The 23,607-nt window shown below is 40.7% G+C and overlaps 1 long non-coding RNA gene across 3 annotated transcripts in view; it reads right to left on the bottom strand.

Annotated features, from left to right (window-relative positions):
• LOC123575183 (uncharacterized) overlaps positions 1-21,782 on the bottom strand; it is a 62,153-nt gene extending 40,371 nt beyond the window's left edge. The window contains exon 1 of one of the 3 annotated variants that reach the window (XR_012416390.1): positions 21,498-21,610. This is a non-coding gene — a long non-coding RNA (uncharacterized lncRNA). Of the gene's footprint in view, positions 1-21,497 lie in introns of all 3 variants that reach the window. The other 2 variants (XR_010577259.2, XR_006700341.3) reach the window with 2 other exon arrangements.
• Positions 21,783-23,607: the final 1,825 nt, after the last annotated feature.

Here is a 23,607-nt window from a genome sequence, read left to right on the forward strand (position 1 = left end):
GAAAGGAAAGAAAGGAGGAAGGAAGGAAGAAAAGAAGGAAGGGGAGGGAGGCAGGGAGGAAAAGGAGAAGGAAAGATGAAAGAAAGAGAAAGAAAGAAAAAAAGGAAAAATAAAAAAAGAAATAAAAGGAAGGAAGTAGAAGTACAAAGAATAAAAAAGAGAAGGAAAGAAATTCTTAAAAACGGTGAGATCCTATTCAATTTAAAATCTGGAATACAAAACTTTTTGTACCTACAAGTCATTCATTGCTTCCACAGCAGTGAATTTCACCCACCAAATTTTGTCTGGTGCACAGATGTCCTATTTGCTTTGCTAATGGAAGAAATACTCTTCTCTTTCTTTGTTCACTTAACAGTAAACTTAATAAAGGAGTTGGATATTATTGCTTTCTAAAATGCAATTGCTAGTTAATTTTTGCAGTTTAGCAACTGCTTCACAGTAACATTAAAAAACTGAGTTCTTGAGTGTAAGCATCATCAAAAATAAATGCTTTTGTTTTGCAAAGTAATTTCCTTTGTAAACTCACAAATCTTTTGGACCACATGCTTCTGCAACAGCTGTACAGGTATCAGACCAGACTCTATTACACATTTGCCTTTAATTGTCCGTAAGCAGCTTTCTTCCTTCCTAACAGCATCATTAAGAGATTTTATCTATATTGTGTGTCAGAAATCATTTGCAGTGGGCCGTGGGACCCTGTTCTGGCCATTCAAAGGCCGTATCTCTCTTCACAGAGCGAAGAGTCCTGGGGCTAACGGGACTTGCCCTTAGAATGACCAGGCTTTTCAAGAACGAGCTGAGCACACAGCCATGCCAGACAAATGACAATAATATAATAATACAATAATTATGCACATGTTCATGTACTTTATATGTGTGTGTGTGTTTATATATATATATATTTTTTTTTTTTTTTTGAGATGGAGTCTCGCTCTGTCTCCCAGACTGGAGTGCAGTGGCGCGACCTCAGCTTACTGCAAGCTCTGCCTCCCGGGTTCACGCCATTCTCCTGCCTCAGCCTCCTGAGTAGCTGGGACTACAGGTGCCTGTCACTACACCCGGCTAATTTTGTTTTCGTATTTTTTGAGATGGAGTCTCATTCTGTTGCCTAGGCTGGAGTGCAGTGGTGCAATTTTGGCTCACTGCAGCCTCTACCTCCCGGGTTCAAGTGATTCTCCCACCTCTGCCTCCCGAGTATCTGGAATTACAGCCACACGCCCAGGTAATTTTTGTAACTTAGTAGAGACGGGGGTTTCACCATGTTGGCCAGGCTGGTCTCAAACTTCTGACCTCAAGTGATTCACCCACCTCGGCCTCCCAAAATGCTGTTGATTACAGGTGTGAGTCACTGTGCCCAGCCATATTATTAAAATACAAATATAACTATACATTTGAAATTATACTCTGCAGTACTTAATTTCTGTTATATAAATGGTTTTATTTAAAAATAGCAGCCGAGGTGGGAGGATCACTTGAGGCCAGGAGTTCAGAACCAACTTGAACAACATAGTAAGAACCCATCTCTACAAAAAATTAACAAATCAAACATTTAACCTATGGGCATGTGTCTGTAGTCCTAGCTACTTGGGAGGCTGAGGCAGGAGGATCGCTTGAGCCCAGGAGTTCCAGGCTGCAGCGAGCTCAGTGGATTTGCTCTTGACTGTGCTGTCGGTATTCCTTCGCCAGTGAGTGTGTGGGGAGGAGGGGGCTCTTTGGAGGTGTGGAGATGGATCTCGGCCAGGTGGACTGGGATGTCTACATGCAGGATGGAGCGGCCCCTGGACGTGTGAAACAGACCGGGCTTGGGAAGAGTAAAGCTGGACCTGAGACCCACTAGCTCCATGTCTTCTTGTTTGACATGGAATTCCAAGGAGTCTGCGAATTTTAATCTGAATATGGGCTTCCAGGTCATTATGAAGGTAAGATGATATGGCATCTTTTTTTAAATAATTTGCTAAATTGATTTATAATCTTTGAATATGTGTAAAGATGCTATGCTGATGTCCATTTTACCCCAGACCCTGGCAAACATTACGGCTGGGGAATGGATGGTTACGAGTCTTTTGAAAAGTTTAATCTTTGCTTGTAGATCCAGTCATTTACCACGAGGGGGCAATAGCAACCCGCACAATGAATGCCAAGCTCCAAGCAAGGTGTGGATTCTCCACTGATTTCCCGGGCCAAAGAATTTTCGTTTTAGAAATATTGTGATGAAGTTTCATTTTTATGTGATGAAAATGTTTTAAAATTGATTGTCATGATGGTTGCACAACTCTGTGAATGTACTAGGAGCCATTTGATTGTACAATTTAAATAGAGAATTGTATAATATGTAAATTTTATCTCAATAAAGCTGTTTTATATATATAAATATATATACATCTGTGTGTGTGTGCATATAGTTATTTCACCCAAAATCCTGCCTCCAGAAAGACCCACATTAAATAGATCATGATGGATCCCTCTTGTTTCAAAAATAAATGGTATTTTGTTTATTTCTAAAAGTTAATACAAGTACTGTAAATGGTAGAACTATGGATATTTTTCTTTTTATATATATTTTTTATTTAAAAAGAGAAATGCTCATAAATGTTACTTTCTTTTAAAGTTGGAGAAGAATTCTTTATCCTACTCTGTGATCAGGGTTATCTGAGGATCTTTGCTGTCAGAGAAACTGAAATGGAGTCAAATTGTGAAAAGAAGATTAGTGACAGGACTAAGAACTGCAAAGGAAGATCACATAAATACTCAAACAGGAAAAGCCAAATCACTGCCTTGGGCTTTGAAAGAGATTCGTTGGGTTTTTGTCTACAAGAAAAGATAAATATTGTTGGAATTAAATCTCTCTCTCCTCACTGCCCCCAACCCACTCCCACTGCACCACACTTGGCCACGTGTGACTCCTGAGGAATACCTGCAATTGTAAGACCAGGAGTATATCAGGTTCTTGCCAATAGACAGTCCACTGGAACATGTCCTAGTTAGGCAATCACTGAAATTATATTGCAACTCTGGAGGGGAAATATGGATGGAACTGAGGTGCCACAATATGATAACTACGTAATCTGCTCATCTTCACCTTGTCCGACCTTTTAAAATGCAAATCAAGCATAAAAGAAATTAAACTTCAACAGTTATTTATCATTTCTCTTATCCATTCATATCCAATGATTAATAGGGATGCTGAAGCTGGGTGTGGTGGCTCACACCTGTAATCCCAGCACTTTGGGAGGCCGAGGCCAGTGGATCACCTGAGGTCAGGAGTTGGAGACCAGCCTGACCAACATGGTGAAACCCTGTCTCTACTAATAATACAAAAAAAAAAATAATAATAATAAAACTCATGGTAGAGCACGCCTGTAATCTCAGCTACTCAGGAGGCTGAGGCAGGAGAATCGCTTGCACTTGGGAGGCGCAGGTTGCAGTGAGCCGAGATGGTGCCATTGCACTCCAGCCTGTGCTACAAGAGCTAAACTCTGTCTCCCCAAAAAAAAATAAAATAAATAAAATAAATTAAATAATAAAAAATAAGGATGCTGATCAGAGCATTAAAAGTTCTCATTTGAAACAAATGAAAACAATAAATCTAGACTATACATTGCTCAATCCCCTATAGACCTCATAATAAACATGCATTTGGATTAGTGATTGAAGTACAGAATATTTTCCACACAAATCTGCTCACAACAGCCTTCCTTTCCATGACACTTGCTGGGTACAAATTCCAGTTCCTCCAATAGACACATTTGTAATATCTCTGTGTGTACATTTTAGTGTAATAACAATATCCACACAATAGGGTATGAATATGAGTTGATGAATGTAAAGCATTTAGAATAGTGTCTGTATATAAAGCAAAAATGTAACAGGTTGCTGCCATTGTTGTTGCTATGATTAATTGCTAGGAATTGTTAGACACACTGTCAAACAGTGTGGAAGAAAACTTGCTTTCTTAAATCCAAGATACAGAGTCATTGAAACATTCACTCATTTTTATCCTCTCAGGCTTCACCTGGAAGGGAAGTTTATGATCCAAGAACCTCAAAGGAAGGCCTTTGGAAAAAGTAAGAAATGGTATTGCATCTTATCTTTTCAAGGAAACATTCTTCTTTTCTTTTCTTTTCCTTTCTTTTTTTCTTTTTTGAGACCGAGTTTCACTCTTGTCACCCAGGCTGGATTGCAATGGTATAATCTCTGTTCACTGCAACCTCCACCTCCTTGGTTCAAGTGATTCTCCTGTCTCAGCCTCTCCAGTAGTTGGGATTATAGGCGCCGGCCACCACGCCCAGCTAATTTTTGTATTTTTTGTAGAGATAGGGTTTACCATGTTGGCCAGATTGGTCTCAAACTCCTGATCTCAGATGATCTGACTGCTTCAGCCTCCCAAAGTGCTGGGGTTACAGGCATGAGCCAATGTGCCAGGCCTCAAGGAAGTGTTTTTCTACCATTGTTTAATTACTATCATGTTCCCTACAGAAGAGCTTTTCCAATCCCACTCCTAAATTCCAAATGATATAAAATATCTGTTTTTCAAATAAAGCTAAAATGAATTCTGCTTTGTTGTGGGACATTGCAACACTGATTGAGAGAACTGGAGATACTACAGAATTTGGACAAATTAGAACTGAAATTTACAGAGCTAAAAGTTCATGAGACTCTTGGCAGGGTGGAGCTGGTTTTCTGGGTGAGGAAATGTGATACCCCACCACCTGATGGGATTGGCTAACCTGTAAAGTACAAGGAGTTTGGCTCTCAGACTTCTAAACTCCTCTTGCTGTGTTGCCAACTCCACAACTTGGCTACGTCTCTTCTATTAAAGCAATGTTGTATTTTATAGAATCAAAATGTTACAAATCCCAAAGATAGAAGTTTGTTTCTCTCCAGTGTTTTAAAATATCTGTGAGTGAGCTTGGGTGTGTTGGCTCATGCCTGTAATCCCAGCATTTTGGGAGGCTGAGGCGGGTGGATCACCTGAGGTCAGGAGTTCGAGACTAGCCTGGTCAATATGGTTTAATCACCTCTCTACTAAAAATACACAAATTGGCCGGGGGGACGTGGCTCACGCCTGTAATCCTAGCACTTTGGGAGGCCAAGGCAGGTGAATTCCCTTAGCTCAGGAGTTCGAGACCAGCCTGGGCAACACGATGAAACCCCATCTCTCCTAAAGTACAAAAAATTAGCCAGGTATGGTGACATGTGCCTGTAGTCCCAGCTATTCAGGAGGCTGAGGCAGGAGAATCGCTTGAACCCAGGAAGTGGAGGTTGCAGTGAGCTGAGATCGCACCACTGCACTCCAGCCTGGGTGACAGAGTGAGGTTCCATCTCTAAAAACAAACAAACAAAAACAAAAAAATTTAGCTGAGTGTGGTGGCACACGCCTGTAATCCCAGTTACTCAGGAGGCCAAGGCAGGATAATCACTTGAACCTGGGAGGCAGAGGTTGCAGTGAGTCGAGATCCTGCTACTGCACTTCAGCCTGGGTGACAGAGCGAGACTCTGTCCCAAACAACAACAACAACCACCACAACAACAATAAATATCCAGGAGTGGAATCGTGGCTCCATAGTGTCATTAATGACTCAAGTTGCTGTCTCTTTGCTCTGATATCCTCAGGAGGGTTCTTCTATCCCATGGCTTAACATGGCTACTGAAGCTCCAGCCTTTACATCTGCCTTCCAGGTCACGGGAAAGAATAGGGGAAAGAAAGCAACCTTCTCCCTTTGAAGAGACTTCCAGGAAGCCCCCTGAATATTGTTTTCTTTCAGTTGGCTGTAACTTAGTCTCATAGTCTTTCTAGCTACAATGGATACTGGCAAATTCAGTTCCTTAACAGTATAGTCAGGAACCCAGCAAAAATTGGGATTTTGTTCAAAAGAGTAGAGAAGGGGATGAATGCATGTTGAAGTAGGCAGTACAATCCATTCATCTTTCTTAAATAGTCCAGTTTTCTCAGTGCCCTTCCTGTTCCTCAACACTTTTTCTCAGAAAGGAATCTAAAACTCACTCCATTGTGTAAGAGATTGATAAAGGATAAAAGTATTAGCACTACCTAAGGAATTTGCATCTTAATGGGCTTAAAGACTGAATACAGTTATTGCATTTTACTAGTAAAATTTCAAGGGAGAGTAAAGGAAGTGAAGGGAGTAAAGGTAGCATTTGATAGGAACAGTATAAAATCGCAGCACAGACACAACTCGGCTTTTGCCATAGGCCAGTCAGTTTGCATTAAAAGTTGTAATGCTACCTTCAACTTCAGCTCCACTGATACAAAGAGAGTCCTGCTTATGTGAAATAGCTGCTCTCAGATTGGAAGAAATTCTATGTGTTCTCAGAGTCACGAGTCAATTCTCTAAACGGATTGCGGTCTCTAAGTTTACAGCAGTGGCTCTCAAACTTTCGTCGTACATCAGAATTGCCTGGACAACTGGATAAAACACAGACTGAGAGTTTCTTATGCTGTAAATTTTGAGTTCAACCTAAGAATTTGCTTTTCTAACAAGTTCCCAGGTGATGTCATTACAAGCTCAAGTTTGAGAACCACTGGTTTATGATACGTTCATCTTTTCCTTGTTAATAAGGGCACCATGAGTCATTACCCATCATTCATCTCACATTTAATGAAAGAGAATTTTACCTTCTGAAAAGAAAAAGCTTAAGTTCTTTATAACCATCTGAATATGAAACATCACGTGCCTAGCGTGTTCTGATGGCCCACATACCTGTCTCCCTCCAAAAACATATAGAAAAGTGTTATAAATGCATATATTATATTGAAATGTTCCATTTTGATCATTCTCTTGCACCATTACATTTCAATATTATATTTCAGACACAGAGAACAAATTGGAATTTCGAGAAACTGCCAGTAAATGAAGGGCATAGTAAAAATTCAAGACAGCTTGGGTCAGATGATACAGGAGAGAAGATGAATGACTTTCTCAAAATGGAAACATCCTGCCTCCACTGCTGAATCACTATGATCTTATCATAAGGAAGAATGATCCTGGGACCTAAATCGAAAGTAGTTTGGTGTATTTATGAAGTGATGCTAAAATTAATGGATACAATATCCCCTTCAAAACCGAGTGAGAATAGAGCTGGAAAATGCTTAATACAAATCTGGATTCTTCTGCAAATAAATACAAATTGTATGGTTAAATGACTGTATTACTCCTCCCTGCCTATCCATCTTAGGCACGCTGCCCCACCTCAGTGAGCCTCAGTCTTTTCATCTGTGAAATGAGTGTTCTCAACTGGACAAGCTCTAATGACTGTCCCTTTTCTAACATTTGTTGCTTCACTAAAGAGTGTGCAAGGGACGTTCTTGTGTGAGTGCACAGGGGGCTTATTCTATTTGTAACATCAACCGGCGGCGCTTCTAAGTCCTAGTCAGTTCACTGCCATTTAGGGTTAACGATGCCTTTTTCTTTGAAACACGGAGAGTGTTCAGGACAAATAGAATGATAAAAATAGAACAATTAATCATGTTTTAACAGAAATTTACACAAGAAACATGCCTCTCTTACTTGAAACCTTCATCCCACGACCACCAGCTCCACTGAACAAGCCCTCATTGTAGATGATCTTCTGCCTTTTCCAAACAATATCACAGAATATTTGAAGTGGCAATTGTTATTTGTAATCATGTTATAATAATTTCTTTCTTCTTTTTTTTTTGAGACCGAGTCTCGCTCTGTTGCCCAGGCTGGAGTGCAGTGGTGCCATGTTGGCTCACTGCAACCTCTGCGTCCTGGGTTCTAGCGATTCTCCTGCTTCAGCCTCTGAAGTAACTGGGACTACAGGCGCCCGCCACCACACACCCGGCTAATTGTTGTATTTTTATTAGAGACGGGGTTTCACCATGTTGTCCAGGCTGGTCTCAAACTCCTGATCTCGAGTGCGCTATAATTTCTTACAATTTGTGATAATTAACTAAATCAATCCATTACATATGGGGAGAGTCCGAAATGCCCTCGGCACTCTTTCTTCTGTTGTTTCTTGGTGAGCTCCTCCAAATCCCGGAAGACTCAACTCAGCCGTCAGCTCTGGGAAACCCTCTCCACTGCCACCCCCGGCCACCCCAGCCTATGTGTTGCCTAACCCTTGGGCTGGCCTCTGTCGCTGTATTTAGCTTACAGAATTATAATAATCTGTTTATATAACTGCTTCCTCCACTTAACTGTAAGTTCCGCGAAGTCGCCTTGAAATCTCCTATATCTCACACAGGCCACACTTACTAAGTATTCTTGGAACAACGGGAGGAATGAATAAGCTGAGAGGAGTAAGCGTGGAGATTGTCCCTTCGAGGCAGAGCATAAGAGTGTAAACACAGTTAAAACTTCTACTGTGGGGAAAAGAACCGCTTTATCAGGAAACAGGAGTCTACTTAGCTCTAAAGAATCTGCATCCTGGGCCAAATGACTTTGTAGGTCTTTCCATCAACACATTTTGATACTAGCAAAATGTTATTATATTTATATCAAGAAAAGTTTTGGACACTGAGACCTAGATCACAAGCATCAGGAATGGCTTAAAGGTGTTCAGAGTATATAATAATAAGAGCAAGGGTAGATAATGAATGAAACGTGTTCGCATATCATTGTTTTATCATTTTTACCCCAGCCTGGTAACATGGGTGTTACTATGTCAGTTTGGCTGGTGGAGAAAGGGCAGCTCAAGGAATGTAGGGGACCTGCCCAAGCTCAGGTGCACAGTAAGTGGTGGACTAGAAGTCTACTTGGATTTTTTTGTTCCAGATGCAATGTTCTCTATTCTTTCAGACATAATTTTCAAAGGAGAAGTAGCTTCAAAAACTGGACGCATATCTGGTGGGAAAAGAGAGGGAGTATGTTGCATGTCAGCCTTTCTCAGTCCTTCCAAGTGGCTTCATAGAGAACTTGGTTCTACAACCCCACGTCATGGTTTCTTTACTCCTGTCCCCATATTTCATCTCTGAGTTTCTGTGTGGCTCTGGGAGCAAGAACCCAGAGACACAGGATCCTAAACTGATGTCCCTAACTGCCAACTCTACACTAATGGCTTTGGACAGAGACTTCTCTATGGTGAATCACCCTCCAATTGCCAGTGAGTCAAACCACTAAACTCTAATCTTTAATTCATATTTTATAAACAGTTTCATTCACTCAGACGTCTTTAATTTAAAAGCCAGGGGGCAATGGCCACAGCACCTGCAAGAAGTTCCCTCACAGAGAGAAAGGAGAATGGAAAAACAAAGCTTATGTCCCTTTTCCTTCTCCTTCTCAGGAAAAATCACTATGAATGTACCACCCTCTCCTCCTTCCCTGCCCAGGCTGTCACCTCTAGGGCTCCTCAAAGACTAGAGGTGGGTACCGCAAAGGGCATTTGCAATCTGTCCTGTTATCTCTTAGATTAGCCTGGAGACAGGACTTATCATAAACCTTTATTATAGCAGTGGTAAAGAAATTCCACAGGTATGGAACTGGAAAGATCCTGCCTGGCTTTCAACAGGACCTCCCTGGGTAGAGAAGGAAGAAAAGGATTTGATTTTATGCTTCTTCAGAGCCCATGTCTGAGACCCTAACGAAACTTTCTATTGATACATCTGGATTGTTCTTTTGTCTAAAGAGGGAGAAGGGCTTGATTTACTGTCCAAGGCACAGAGGAACAGAAGAGCAGCGTGGTCTGTATTTCCTGCTCTGACCTTTGGTGTAACTATCCTTATTTGCTCTCTGTATGTCAAAATTGTTCCTGGTGGGGCCTCCCTGCACACAGCTTTTATGACAACATGCTGAAATGGGGTTGTCTATAGCACTCCCCACCTTGTGTTTCCTTTTATCACTTCTCTCAAACATTCTCGTGTGTTTACACTCAACTTCCAACTGTCCACCTGCCGGGGTCTGTCTCATCTGCGAAAGCAACCTCCACTCCTGTCTGCACGCTAAAATCAATGTGAGAATGGCTTTGTTCCATTTTACGTATGACCAGTGAGACCAGTTCCGATTCTCCTGCTCTCAGATGTGGACATCTGACCTTATCACCTTTGAACACCCATGCCACAGTGAGCTTTGCAGCGCTAGCGTGTGACTTGAGCAGGGCCAGCGTGTGACCTGAACAAGGCCATTATACTCTTCTCTGATTTTGCATATCTGGGTGCTGAAAGAGGTTCAGGAAAATGTAGATTTGAAACTGATTATAGAAAGAACATGTGATTGAAGCCAGCTCTATTCAACTGGGCATTTCAGCTGCCTAAACCAATAGATTAAATTTTATATATATATATATATATACACACACATATATATATGTGTGTGTATATATATATATATATATATGTGTGTATATATAAATATATATATGTGTGTGTGTATATATATATTTTTTTAAAGAATAACCTAGACACAATGAACCACTATCCACAATGATTTGCCTTCGGTATGTACCTCTCTTGCATCGTCCTTATTTAACTCTGCCAGATGTGACCTCAAAGTTATTTACAGACTTCCATGCTCATAGATTCCTGGATGAGGTTTTATATTCCCCCTAGTTTTAAGTAGTTTTCTCATGTTGCTCATCCCTCTGGTTCTGCTTTTGCTTTATAAATATGTTAGAGAGGCCGGGCACAGTGGGTCCCGCCTGTAATCCCAGCACTTTGGAAGGCTGAGGTGGGGGGATCTCCTGAGCCCAGGAGTTTGAGACAGCCTGGGCAACATAGTGAAACCCTGTCTCTACCAAGAAATGCAAAAATTAGCAGATGTGGTGGCACATGTCTATAGTCCCAACTACATGGGAGACTGAGGCAGGAGGATTACTTCAGCCCAGGAGGAGGAGGCTGATGTGAGCTATGATGGCACCATTGCATTCCAGCCTGGGTGACAGAGTGAAACCCCATCTCAGAAACAAAAGCAAACAAACCAACAACAACAACAAAATCTCACAAAACAAAGCAAAAAGCAAATATGTTTGAAAGCCCCGCTTCTGATTTTCCAGTTATTCCAGGCCATTGAAGCCCACCACCCTATTTTCATTCTGTCACATCCAACTCCTGGTTTTCTTTCTTTTTTTGAGACAGAGTTTCGTTCTTGTCACCTAGGCTAGACTGCAATGGCGTGATCTCGGCTCACTGCAACTTCTGCCTTCTGGGTTCAAGTGTTTCTTCTGCCTCAGCCTCCTGTGTAGCTGGGATTATAGGCACTTGCCACCATGTCCAGTTAATTTTTTGTATTTTTAGTAGAGATGGGGTTTAACTATGTTGGCCAGGCTGGTCTCAAACTCCTGACCTCAGGCGATCCACGTGCCTCAGCCTCCCAAAGTGCTGAGATTACAGGCACGAGCCACACGTGCCCAGCCAAACTCCTGGTTTTCTTTGCTGGTCCCCACTTGGCCTGAAAGCACACAGCAACTCTACCTACATACACAGCTGAGATCGAATACCCATTCACAATAGAAAGTAGCTCTTGAAAAGAAAATACCTTCACCGAAGGAGTATATCCTTTTTAGTACTTCAGCTTTTTCTCTGCATTTTGAAACTAAAGACATGTTAACTGACAGGAATACAGATGATATTTCAAGCAGTGTGATGGGTCATAGGGCTTGGAAGCCTTCTTAGCATTTTTAAAGCAAGGCCACATCGATCATTTCCTGCCCTGCTCACATTCCTTTCTAAGAAAATCTGCTCTATCTATAGTCTCGCTGCCGAATGGGCCATGTTTTGAACTGCATGACCCAGTCCTCTTGGGATACAGGGTCAACCAGATGAAAGCAGAAAAGACAGACAGAAGCACCTGCATTGTTCAATATTTGACTCACACTGAAGGAGGAACAAGACAAGACTACAAAGAAAGTCCATGAATAACCACATGGAAGATTTTGAAGATTTGAAATTTTTGAAGATTTGATTTTGAATATCCATGCAAAGCCCACGTCCTAAAGCAATCTAACATCAAAGAAATAAAGTATTTCCCAACTCTGATCCCAGTGTTTGACCTAGCTAAGTGGCTCTCTGACTCTGACAACCAACCAAATAGAATCACCTGGTATGTGACATTTGGAGATTGGCTTTTGTTACTCAGCATAATGCCCTTGAGATTCATCAAAGCTATTGAAGTATTGATAGTAAATTTGTTTTGATTGCTGAGTATATTCCATGATCTTGATGTAGCACAATTTGTTTAATAGCCCAGCTATTGTGGGGCATGTTACCTGTTCCCAGTTTTGGGCTATTACAGATAAAGCCGCTAGGAAAAGTCATAGGCAGGTAAGAAGCAAAAGGGGTGAATTCTGCCATTCTCTACCTTTTGCTTCATTCAAGACCTCAGTGGACTGAATGACGTCCACCCACATCAGGGAAGACCAATCTACTTTATGAAATCTACCAATTCAAATGCTAACCTTGCCCCGAAACACCCACATGGGCATACCCAGAAATAAGGTTAAATCCAGGCACCTCCTGGCCAGTCAAGTTGATGCATGAATTTAACCATCACAACCTTTCACCATTAGATATAATGTTTGATATAGGTTTTGTCAATATTTTTTATAAAGTCGAGAATTTTCCTATTATTCCTGCCTTTCTGAGAGCTGTAATGATGAACAGGTGTTGAATTTTGTCAAATCTTCCTGTGCAACAAATTACATAGCTTTGTAATTTTTCGTCTTTCACCTATTAATATGGTGAATTACATAGATTTTCAAATATTGAACCAACCTTGCATCACTGTGTGGTCAAGGTATATAATTCTTTCTATATATTGATAATTTCTTTTTGTTAATATTTTGTTAAGGATTTTTGCATCTATATCTATAAAGGATATTGGTCTGTAGTTTTGGGGCTTTGTATTTGTTCTCTTTTTTGGTACTGTCTTGTCTGCTTTTGGTTTCAGATTAATATAAGGTTTATAAAATAATTAAGTAATTGAGTAATGTTTTCTCTTCTATTTTCTGGAACAGGTTGTATAGAATTTGGGTTAATTATTCTGTAAATATTTGGTAGAACATTTTAGTAATACCATCTGAGCCTAGGGATTTCTATTTGGGAGGTTTTTCTTTTTTTGTATAACTTTTAGGGCTCAGAAAATAGCACCCCAAAATATGGCAGCTGGACATGATGAACTGTGGGAAAAGCCTCAAGGTTTTGGTGACCTTTCCCCCGACCTCCTATCTTTCAATCCTCTGTCTTCCTGCAAGCACAGGATGAGGCTGTTCTTTAAAGTTCCCTTATCTTCCTAGGAACTGGGCCTGCCAGAGAGAAATAAACTGCGTTGAGTCCATTTCCTGAAATTTTCTTAACCAGAGAAGATGAAAACTCAAATTACAGAGAAAGAAACTGAAAATTAAACACCATACTTAGAGCTCCGATCAACTTGGTCACACATTATCATCTGTTCTTAAGTCCCATTCAGTTTTCAAAGACAATTGTTTACTAACCACTGTCTGAACATTGGGCCTATTTATTCCCCCTGAAAATATAATCTACTAACCTCTCAAGATGGCCACATTTCTCCCATGTCTCCTTCCCCTGTCAAGATGGATATATAAGTATCTGTACCTCATTGGGTTATTGGATAATTGTTCTGAAATTCTGCAGTGCTTATGTACATTAAATATATTTGTATGCCTTTTTCTATTAATCTTCCTTATTATAGGTTCATTTCTAGTAAATCTTTAGAGAAGAGAGGAAAGATTCCCCTTGGCCCCTAGATAACAATTCAATTTCCTAAATAGTTATAAGAATATTCAGCTATCTTTTTAATATTAAGTGAGTTGTGGTAGTTTATGCTTTTCAAGAAATGGTTCCATTTCAGCCGGGCACAGTGGCTTACACCTGTAATCCCAACACTTGGGGGCCGAGGCAGGCACCTGAGGTCAGAAGTTCAAGACCAGCCTGGCCAATATGGTGAAACCCTGTCTCTACTAAAAATACAAAAATTAGCCGGACACGGTGGTGGGCAACTGTAATCCCAACTACTTGGGTGACTGAGGCAGGAGAATTACTTGAGCCCAGGAGGCAGAGGTTGCAGTGAGCAGAGATTATGCCACTGCACTCCAGCCTGGGTGGCAGAGAGAGACACCATCTCTTAAAAAAAAAAAAAAAAAAGTCTAAGATGGCGTTTCATTCTTATCTCCCAGGCTGGAGTGCAATGGCATGATCTTGGCTCACTGCAAACTCTGCCTCCTGGGTTCAAGCAATTCTCACGGATGAGTAGAATCAACATTGTGCAAATGATTATACTGCCAGAAGTAATCTACAAATTCAATGCAATCCCCATCAAAATACATACTACCATCATTCTTCACAGAATTAGAGAAAACAATTCTAAAATTCATATGAAACCATAAAAGAGCCTGCATAGCCAAAGCAAGACTAAGCAAAAAGAACAAATCTAGAAGCATCACACTATAGTATACTATACTATAAAGCTATAGTCACCAAAACAGCATGGTACTATTATAAAAATAGACACATAGACCAATGGAACAGAATAGAGAACTCAGAAATAAACCTAAATACTTATAGCCAACTAATCTTTGACAAAGCAAACAAAAACATAAAGTGGGGAAAGGACACCATTTCAATAAATGCTGCTGACATAATTGGCTAACCACATGTATGGGAATGAAACTGGATTCTCATCTCTCACCTTACACAAAAATCAACTCAAGATGGATTAAGGACTTCAACCTAAGACCTGAAACTATAAAAATTCTAGAAGATAACATTGGAAAAACATTGGCTTAGGCAAGGATTTCATGGCCAAGAAGCCAGAAGAAAATGCAACAAAAACAAAGATAAATAGCTGGGACCTAATTAAACTAAAGAGCTTTTGCATAGCAAAAGGAGCAGTCAGCAGAGTAAACAGACAGCCCCACAGAGTGGGAGAAAATCTTCACAATCTGTGCATCTGACAAAGGACTAATATCCAGAATCTACCAGGTACTCAATCAAATCAGTAAGAAAAAAACAATCCCATCAATAAGTGGACTAAGGACATGAACAATTTTCAAAAGAAGATATACAAATGGTCAACAAACATGAAAAAATGCTCAACATCATTAATTATTAGCAAAATGCAAATCAAAACCATGATTCAACACCACCTTACTCCTGCAAGAATGGCCATAATAAAAAAGTAAAAAAACAGTAGATGTTGGTGTGCATGTGGTGAACAGAGAACATGTCTACACTGCTGGTAGGAATGCAAACTAGTATAGGCACTATGGAAAACAGTGTGGAGATTCCTTAAAGAACTGAAAGTTGAACTGCCATTTGATCCAGCAATCCCACTACTGGGTATCCACCCAGAGGAAAAGAAGTCATTATTTGAAAAAGATACAATTCACAATTGGAAAATCATGGAAATAACCCAAGCACCCATCAATCAATGAGTGGATAAAGAAACTGTAGTATACATATATCTGATGGAATACTATGCAGCCATGAAAAGGAATGAATTAACAGCATTTGCAGTGATCTGGGTGAGACTGGAGACTATTATTCTAAGTGAAGTTACTCAGAAATGGAAAAACAAACATCGTATGTTCTCACTGATGTAGGATCTAAGCTATGAGAACACAAAGACATAAGAATGATACTACGGACTTCGGGGACTTAGGTCAAGAGTAGGAGCAAGGAGGGGGAAAAAAGTCCACAAATACGGTGCAGTGTATACTGCTCAGGTGATGGGTGCACCAAAATCTCACAAATCACCACTAAAGAACTTATTCATGTAACCAAATACCACTTGTTCCCCAATAACCTATAGAAAAAAAACAACAAATGTCTGATTCTATATAGCGAATCCTAGTTTGATTAATATTTTCATGGTGCATCTTTTGTATCCTTTCACTTTTAGCCTATTTATATTGTTATATTTGAAGTGTGTTTCTTGAAGAGACGATATAGTTAGGTCATGTTTGCTTTTCTCTTTTTTTGAGATGGAGTTTCGCTCTTGTTGACCAGGCTGGAGTGCAATGTCGTCATCTCAGCTCACTTCAACTTCCGCCTCCTGGGTTCAAATGATTCTCTTGCCTCAGTCTCTCAAGTAGCCAGAATTATAGGCATGCTCCACCATGCCCGGCTAATTTTTACACATTTAGAGATGGGGTCTCACCGTGTTGGTCAGTCTGGTCTTGAATTTCTGAATTCTAAGCAATCCACCTGTTCAGTCTCCCAAAGTGCTGGGATTACAAGGCATGAGCCACTGCGCCAAGCCTCATGTTTGGTCTTCTAATCAACTTTGTTCATTTCTGTTTTTTTAATTTTTATATTTAGAACATTTAGGTTCAACGTAATTATTGATAGGTTGGGGTTAATGTCTGTATTTAATTTTTGTTTCCTCTCTTTTTTTTCTCTGTTTCTGTTTGTTTGGGTTTTGTTGTTGTTGTTGTTGTTTTGAGACAGCGTCTTACTCTGTCATCCAGACTGAAATGCAGTGGCACTATCACAGCTCACCACAGCCTCAACTTCCAGGGCTCAAGTGATCCTCCCACCTCAGCCTCCCAAGTAGCTGGGCTGGGACTATGGGCACATGTCACCACACCTAGCTAATTTTTATGATTTTTGTAGAGATACGGTTTCACCACGTTGCCCAAACTGGTCTCAAACTCCTGGGCTCAAGCCATCTGCCACCTTAGCCTCCAAAAATGCTGGTATTCAGGCATATATCACAGCACCCGGCCTTCTTCTCCATTTTATTTTTCTGTCTCTCTGTGGGTTATGTGAACATTTTTATTTATACATAGTGTTTGTAAGTGTACATCTTTCTATAATATTTTCATTGGTTTCTCTTAGTGCCATATTCTATATATGCAGCTTTGCACGGACTACTGGCACACATATTCTATCAGTTCAAGTGAAGTGTGGAAACCTTACCTTATTTTACATGCCTTAAACTTCCTGCATTTACAATATAATTTTTAAACTATTTCTTCTACATATTTTGAGAACCACATCTGACAGTGTTAACATTTTTGTTACAAATGTCACACACAATTTGGAAAACTCAAGAGTAGTTGGAAAGTCTCTTGTATTTACTTACATTTTGCTGCATACCTCAATATACATTTTTCAAGGCTCTTTCTCTCTTCCTGGTTGATGTAGTTTGTATATTTGTCCCCATCCAAATCTCATGTTGAATTGTAATCCCCAGTATTGGGGGTGTGGCGTGGTGGGAGGTGATTAGATCATGGGAGAAGATCCCTCTTGAGTGACTTGGGCCATCCCCTTAGTGATAAGTGGGCACTCACTCTGAGTTCAAAGGAAATCTGGACATTTAAAAGTGTGTGGCACCTCCCACTCTGCACTCCCTTGCTCCAGCTTTTGCCTTGTGAAGTGCCGGCTCTGCTTTACCTTCTGCCATGAGTAAAAGCTCCCTGAGGCCTCCCCCAAAGCAGACCCTGGCCACTATGATTCCTGTGAAACCTGCAGAACTGTGAGCTAGTTAAACATTTTTCTAATAAATTAGCCAGTCTTAGGCATTTCTTTATAGCAATACAAGAATGGCCTAACACACTGATGTTCCAAGATCTAATTTTATCTTTTCTCTTTTGTTTAATAAATTTTCATTAGCCATTCTTGTAGTGTCAGTCAGCTGCTGATAAATTTTCTTAGCTTTCCTTCATCTCAGAAGGTCTTAATTTCCTTTCCATTTCTGAAGAATGTTTGATGTTTCCTTTTTTTCAGCATTTGAAAAATGGTGTGCCACTTCCTTCTGGCCTTTGTAGATTCTATTAATAAATCTGCTGTCTTTATTTATTTTTTATCTTTTTCTTTTTGAGACAAAGTCTTGCTCTGTTGCCCAGGTTGGAGTGCATTGGCATGATCCCAGCTCACGGCGACTTCTGCCTCCCATGTTCAAGAAATTCTTGTGCCTCAGCTTCCTGAGTAGGTGAGATTACAGGCGCCCACCACCATGCCTGGCTGATTTTTGTATTTTTTGTGGAGAAGGGGTTTCACCATACTGGCCAGGCGGGTCTCGAACTCCTGACCTCAAGTGATCTGCCTTCTTTGGTCTCGAAAAGTACCGGGATTACAGGTGTGAGCCACTGCGCCTGGCCATAAAGCTGCCATCTTTAAAACTGTTTTTCTCTTACGTGTAAATGTCAATTTTTGCTGTGTACAATAATTTTCTCTGTCTTTAACTTTCAGGATTTTGATTATGATTTGCCTTGATGTGGACTTTTGTATCCTGGTTGGGGATGGCTCAGTTTATTGAATGTGTAAATTTTTGTCTTTGCACAAATTTGGAACATTTTCAGCCATTATTTCTTTGAGTACCTTCTCTGCCTCAAACTTTTTCTCCTCTCTGTCCATAATGCTAATAATACAAATATTAAATTTTTTTTAAAACATCTCACAGATCTCTAAAGTTCTGTTTCTTTATTTTTTTTTCAGTCTATTTCCTCTCTGTTTTATTGAAATGGGGAAATTTCTATTATCCTGTCATCAATTCCACTTAGTTTTTTTCTCTTTCCTGCTAATGAGGCTATCAATTGAGTTCTTTTATTTGGTTCTTTTAGTGTTCTTTTCTATTTTTCAAGTTTAAACTTTCTAATTGGTTCTTCTTTACATTTTCTATTTCTTTATTGACACTTTTTAATTTTATTTGTTTCAAGTGTGTTTATACTTTATGTTAAAGCTTTTTTTTTTTTTTTTTTTTTGACAGAGTCTTACTCTGTCACCCAGGCTGGAATGCAGTGGCACCATCTCTGTTCACTGCAAGCTCTGCCTCCTGGGTTCACACCATTCTCCTGCCTCAGCCTCCTGAGTAGCGGGGACTACAGGTGCCCACCACCACGCCCGGCTAATTTTTTGTATTTTTAATAGAGACGAGGTTTCCCCGTGTTAGCGAGGATGGTCTCAATCTCCTGACCTTGTGATCCGTCTGCCTCGGCCTCCCAAAGTGCTGGGATTATAGGCGTGAGCCACCGCGCCCGGCCTAAAGCATCCTTTTTATGAAGACTGCTTTAAAATCTTTGTCAGATAATTCTAGTATATTTGTCATCTTCTTGTTTGTGTCTGTTGATTACCGTTCAGTATTCAAATTGTGGTTTTTTTTGGTTCTCATATGACAAGTAAATTGAGATTGAAACTTGGACCTTTTGAATATCATAGTAAGATATTCCAGATTTCATTTAAAGCTTCTAGTGTAGCAGGACTTCCTTGACACCATGTCAGCAAGAGAAGAGCAGTATCTCCTCATTCCTGCCAGGTGGGCTAGAAGTCCAAGATCCCTATCAGGCCTTGGCTGAGATCCAAGAGGGGTGGTGTTACTCTTTATTACTGGGATGGTAGTTTAGTATCAATAGTAGACCGCTGCTGATGCTGTCCTTGTTGAGAGGAGCATGGTGAGGGGGCCTCATCACTACAGAGTGATACTATAGATCTAATTTCTATAACTGATCACAAGACCATCACCTTTTTTTTTCTCTTATCTTTCTTTTTTTTTGTTTTTTGTTTTTTTGAGACAGAGTCTCACTCTGTTGCACAGGCTGCCGTGCAGTGGTATGATCCCAGCTCACTGCAACCTCTGCCCCATGGGCTTGCAAACAATTCTCCTGCCTCAGCCTACCAAGTAGCTGGGATTACAGGCATCCGCCACCACACCTGGATAATTTCTGTATTTTTAGTAGAAATGGGGTTTCACCATGTTGTTCAGGCTGGTCTTGAACTCCTGACCTCGCGACCCACCCTCCTCGGCCTCCCAAAGAGCTGGGATTACAGGCATGAATCGCGGCGCCCGGCCCACTAATCTTTTTTCTGCCTTCCTTCCCACGTGCTCTGTTTCTCTTGACATCTTCCAACAACCAGTTTGTCAAAGGATTCTTAATATGGTGACAAAAACCTTTGCCATCCTCACAGATCTGAGACCTTAGCAGTTTTTCTACTAAGGACTTCCATTAACATTTACTACCATGCCTAGTTTTACAAAGAAACCATAAAGGAATAAGTTAGGTTTTATTCATATATCTCCTGCTCTAATGTATACGAATAATCCAACTTCTCCCATAGTTAAAATCATAACATCTTTTTTGACCTATTCATCTAATAGAATAGGAAACCCCAAGTTCCCCAGTAAATTAGTATTAAAATTCTCAGCTCTCCAAGACGTGAGAAGAACTGGCAACAGATGGCAAGCAGGTGTGTAACCTAGCAAAGCACCAAATCGATTACCATCTTCCAACTCTGTGAACCACAGATTTTAGCTGTGAGTAAAACACCATCATATGTTGGATCAGTACTTCATAACACTCACTGTACTCCTTATGGTGGCTGCACAAGCTAGCAAGGCTTTGTTTCCAGCTGTGGCACAGTTGTTGCTTCAGAATAACGGGCTACAGAATCAGACCAGTGAATGCCCTCAGCATAGCATCATAGCCGTACTCCCTTGACAGTGAGGGAGAGTCCCTGATCATGAGTGTGAGATGTCATGACGGTGTGTATGGAGTTCTAGAAGCTCGTGGATTATAGTTCTGCCGAAACCAAGACAGACAGAAAAAGAAAATACAAATCTGGAAAAAGTATCTCTGCCAGTAAAGTCAAATCTGTGCCCTCATCATAATAGGAGTGGCCTAATGTGGGGGAAAAAAAAAAAGACACTGTTATCATCACTACTATTATCACTATCATTATTATTAAATATAAGAAATGTTGACCCAAGATATATTATTTTTATAAATATGTTTATACATTTTTATAAAAATGTTATACATTCCAGAAATATTCAATATGATATGAGAGTAAAAAAACAAAATACCTCAAATCTACAATATTATTTTAAAATGAAGAAAGGAAACTTCTTCATTTTAAGGTATTTGATATGTCACTCTGAAACAGCTTTAAATGGACAAAGATAACAATGAATGATTGTATCTATTACTCTGTTACGGCTTTATTGAACGTATGGCATGCCCACAGTGTACTATAGATAATACAGCTAGTACCTCCCCTTAGGGACTAGTTACCTACACTTAAGACCGCAGGCAGATTCTTACTCATTTAAGGGATCTATCTGGAAATAACTTATAGCACTGATCCTTCCCCACTGTCTAGCCCTGCCTAAATGCCTCAAAAACAACAACATCAACAACAACAACAAAAACGAATACAAAACAGGATGTGAAGAAAGGGCATATGCAGAAATGGAAAGCCCATCTAAAATGATTTCTTACCAATCTCAGCAGTGCCGACTATCACAAGAATCAGTTATATGAGACTCTAATCAGTCAGGGGGTATGTCACACAATTCCACCAATGACAAAGTGGGGGCACACCTACAGTTCTTCCTAGTGATTGTTCCTCCGCAAACCCCGTTCAGGCACATTATTGATCCATTAATTCATATTTACTGGGCACCCGCTATGCACAGAGCTAATTACTCAGGTAATATATTTATAGCATAAATCTCAACCCTTCAAGCTGGGAAGAATTATGCATACATTCATTAATTCATTCACGCATGCATCCAAGGATTTAACAAATATTTAATGAACATCTGCTAAGTGCCAGACACTCTACTTACGAATGGGATGTGAAAATAAATAAGACAGAATTCACGGAGGTGTCTAGAGTTTGATCCTACTGCCAACACAACACATTCACTCCTCCGCACCTGTGAGTCCTTCCTGGTAGGGTGGCGCATGTGATGGAGCAGGCAGCAGGTCAAAGTAGTTGGGGGTGAAAGAAACAGTACCTTGGTGCTCAGGTGGTGCCCATAAGATGGTGGCCCTTGTCCCCAGGGAGAGGTGAAAGGAGGACACAGGTTAGAAGGTCGCTCTTTGCGGTACAGGTGGCACAGACATCAGTCAATGAAATTGACCTTTGGATTTTAGAGACTTACTCCTTGAATAAACAAACACTTCATCAACTCTGGGAAAACTGGTTTCAGAAGCCTGTTGAGCAACAGTTAACAAAGGGCATCCGGCGTGCTGCTCCTTTGCATTTTGCTGCATGGATACAGTTTCTGCCTTGCTACCCCCACCCTTCTTGTGGACTGTCTGAAACTAAATGTGCATGTCTGGAAGTTAATGCCTTATTGTGCTGCTGGCTCTGTCTGCCTCAGCTAATGGAGTGTAGACAGCTATGGTTGTTTGCAACTTCTGTCCTCCCTTTAGGGCTTCCAGTCAGTAATTCCAGCCAGTTCTGATAAACAAAGGACAAAAAGAACTGGCACAGAGGTTGGAAATTGCCTGCTCGGTGCCAGTTCCAGCCTGCCACAGGCCAGTGCCCAGAGAGTGACAGTGCAGCTGTAGGTAGACCACGTTGGGGTGAGCCGTCATCGTCAAGCATGGCGTTAGATGAACAAGTGTACCCTGGAGTAGAATGAGGGACTCTCAGAGAGGAAAGGGGCCTCAAGAAGTCACCTGGTGAGGAGCTGGATGAGCCACATGGCTGAGAGTGTTCTCCAAGGACACTTATCAGCTGTGGGGAGGAAACTCCGTTCTTTGCTTCTGTCCTTCTTACTTATTACGGATTGGTTAGTTTGTTTATTTTCTAAAACAAGACCTCAGGATAAGGCTTGCATGCAGGTAGTTTATTTGTGAAACAGTCCCTGAAAGCATAAATAAGACAGTGATGGCAACAATTCAGGGAAGGAGAAAAGCCATGAAAAGGAATATGACTGTGTGAGTTGAGCTTTGCAGGCCCCTGGGTTTCAATCCCAGTGTAGACTCCCAGGAAACCTGAAGGAAGAAGCACACCTCTGAATTGTCCCACCAGATGGTGTGGAGGCTGCTTTATTTAACCTAGCGACTCTCATCCCCATTAGTTGGGGATTTCTCCCAAGGGCATTAGTGCCCTCCCTATACACTTTTGGGCTGTACCATCAGGTAGAAAGCGAGTTCCTGAAGAAAATGGTACCAAAGAAAACCTCAGACAGAGGGGGAAAAGAAATGTAGGTGCTTGGGGTGAGAAGTTCTCAACCTTCTGGAAACTGCCTACACAGTCACAGGTGAACGTGGAGGTGGGCTGTGGAATATGGAGGTGGGGTGCCAATAGGGTCTACCACTGCCCACAGAAGAAAACTGTAGCACACACACAATTTTCACTTAGAGAGTGAAATAGGAGCTTTAAGATCTATTCAATCTCCCTCACAGAGTTTTCAAAAGGACAAGTGAGAAAATGCTGCATAGATATTTGCAAAAAACTAAAAATTCTTATACACTGATTTATTTATTCAACCCATATTACTGAATGCCTGCGTACTGTGTGTGAGGCATTGTCCTAAGAGGACAGTCACTGAGAACAACAAAGTCCTTGTTCTCACTGAGCTTGTAGTCTTTTGCGGGATATAGACAAACAAACAAACAGATAGCACACAAACAGGCAAGTTTAATAAACTGTAATAAGTGCTAGAATGAAGGAAATACATGGTACTTAGGAACATGAATAGGAACACAGTATCTAGATGAGCAGGAGCTTGAGAATAGCTTCCTGGAGGGGACCTTGTCTAAGGTGAGATATAAAGGATTCACTTAAGAAAAAAAAAGAAAAGTGTCGTAAAATGCATGTAACATACAGTTGACCTTGATCTTTTTTTTTGAGACGGAGTTTTGCTCTTGTTGTCCAAGCTGGAGTGCAATGGCGCAGTCTCGGCTCACTGCAACCTCCACCTTCCAGGTTCAAGCAATTCT

Source organism: Macaca fascicularis, chromosome 8, assembly GCF_037993035.2.
Source record: "Macaca fascicularis isolate 582-1 chromosome 8, T2T-MFA8v1.1".
NCBI lineage: Eukaryota > Metazoa > Chordata > Mammalia > Primates > Cercopithecidae > Macaca > Macaca fascicularis.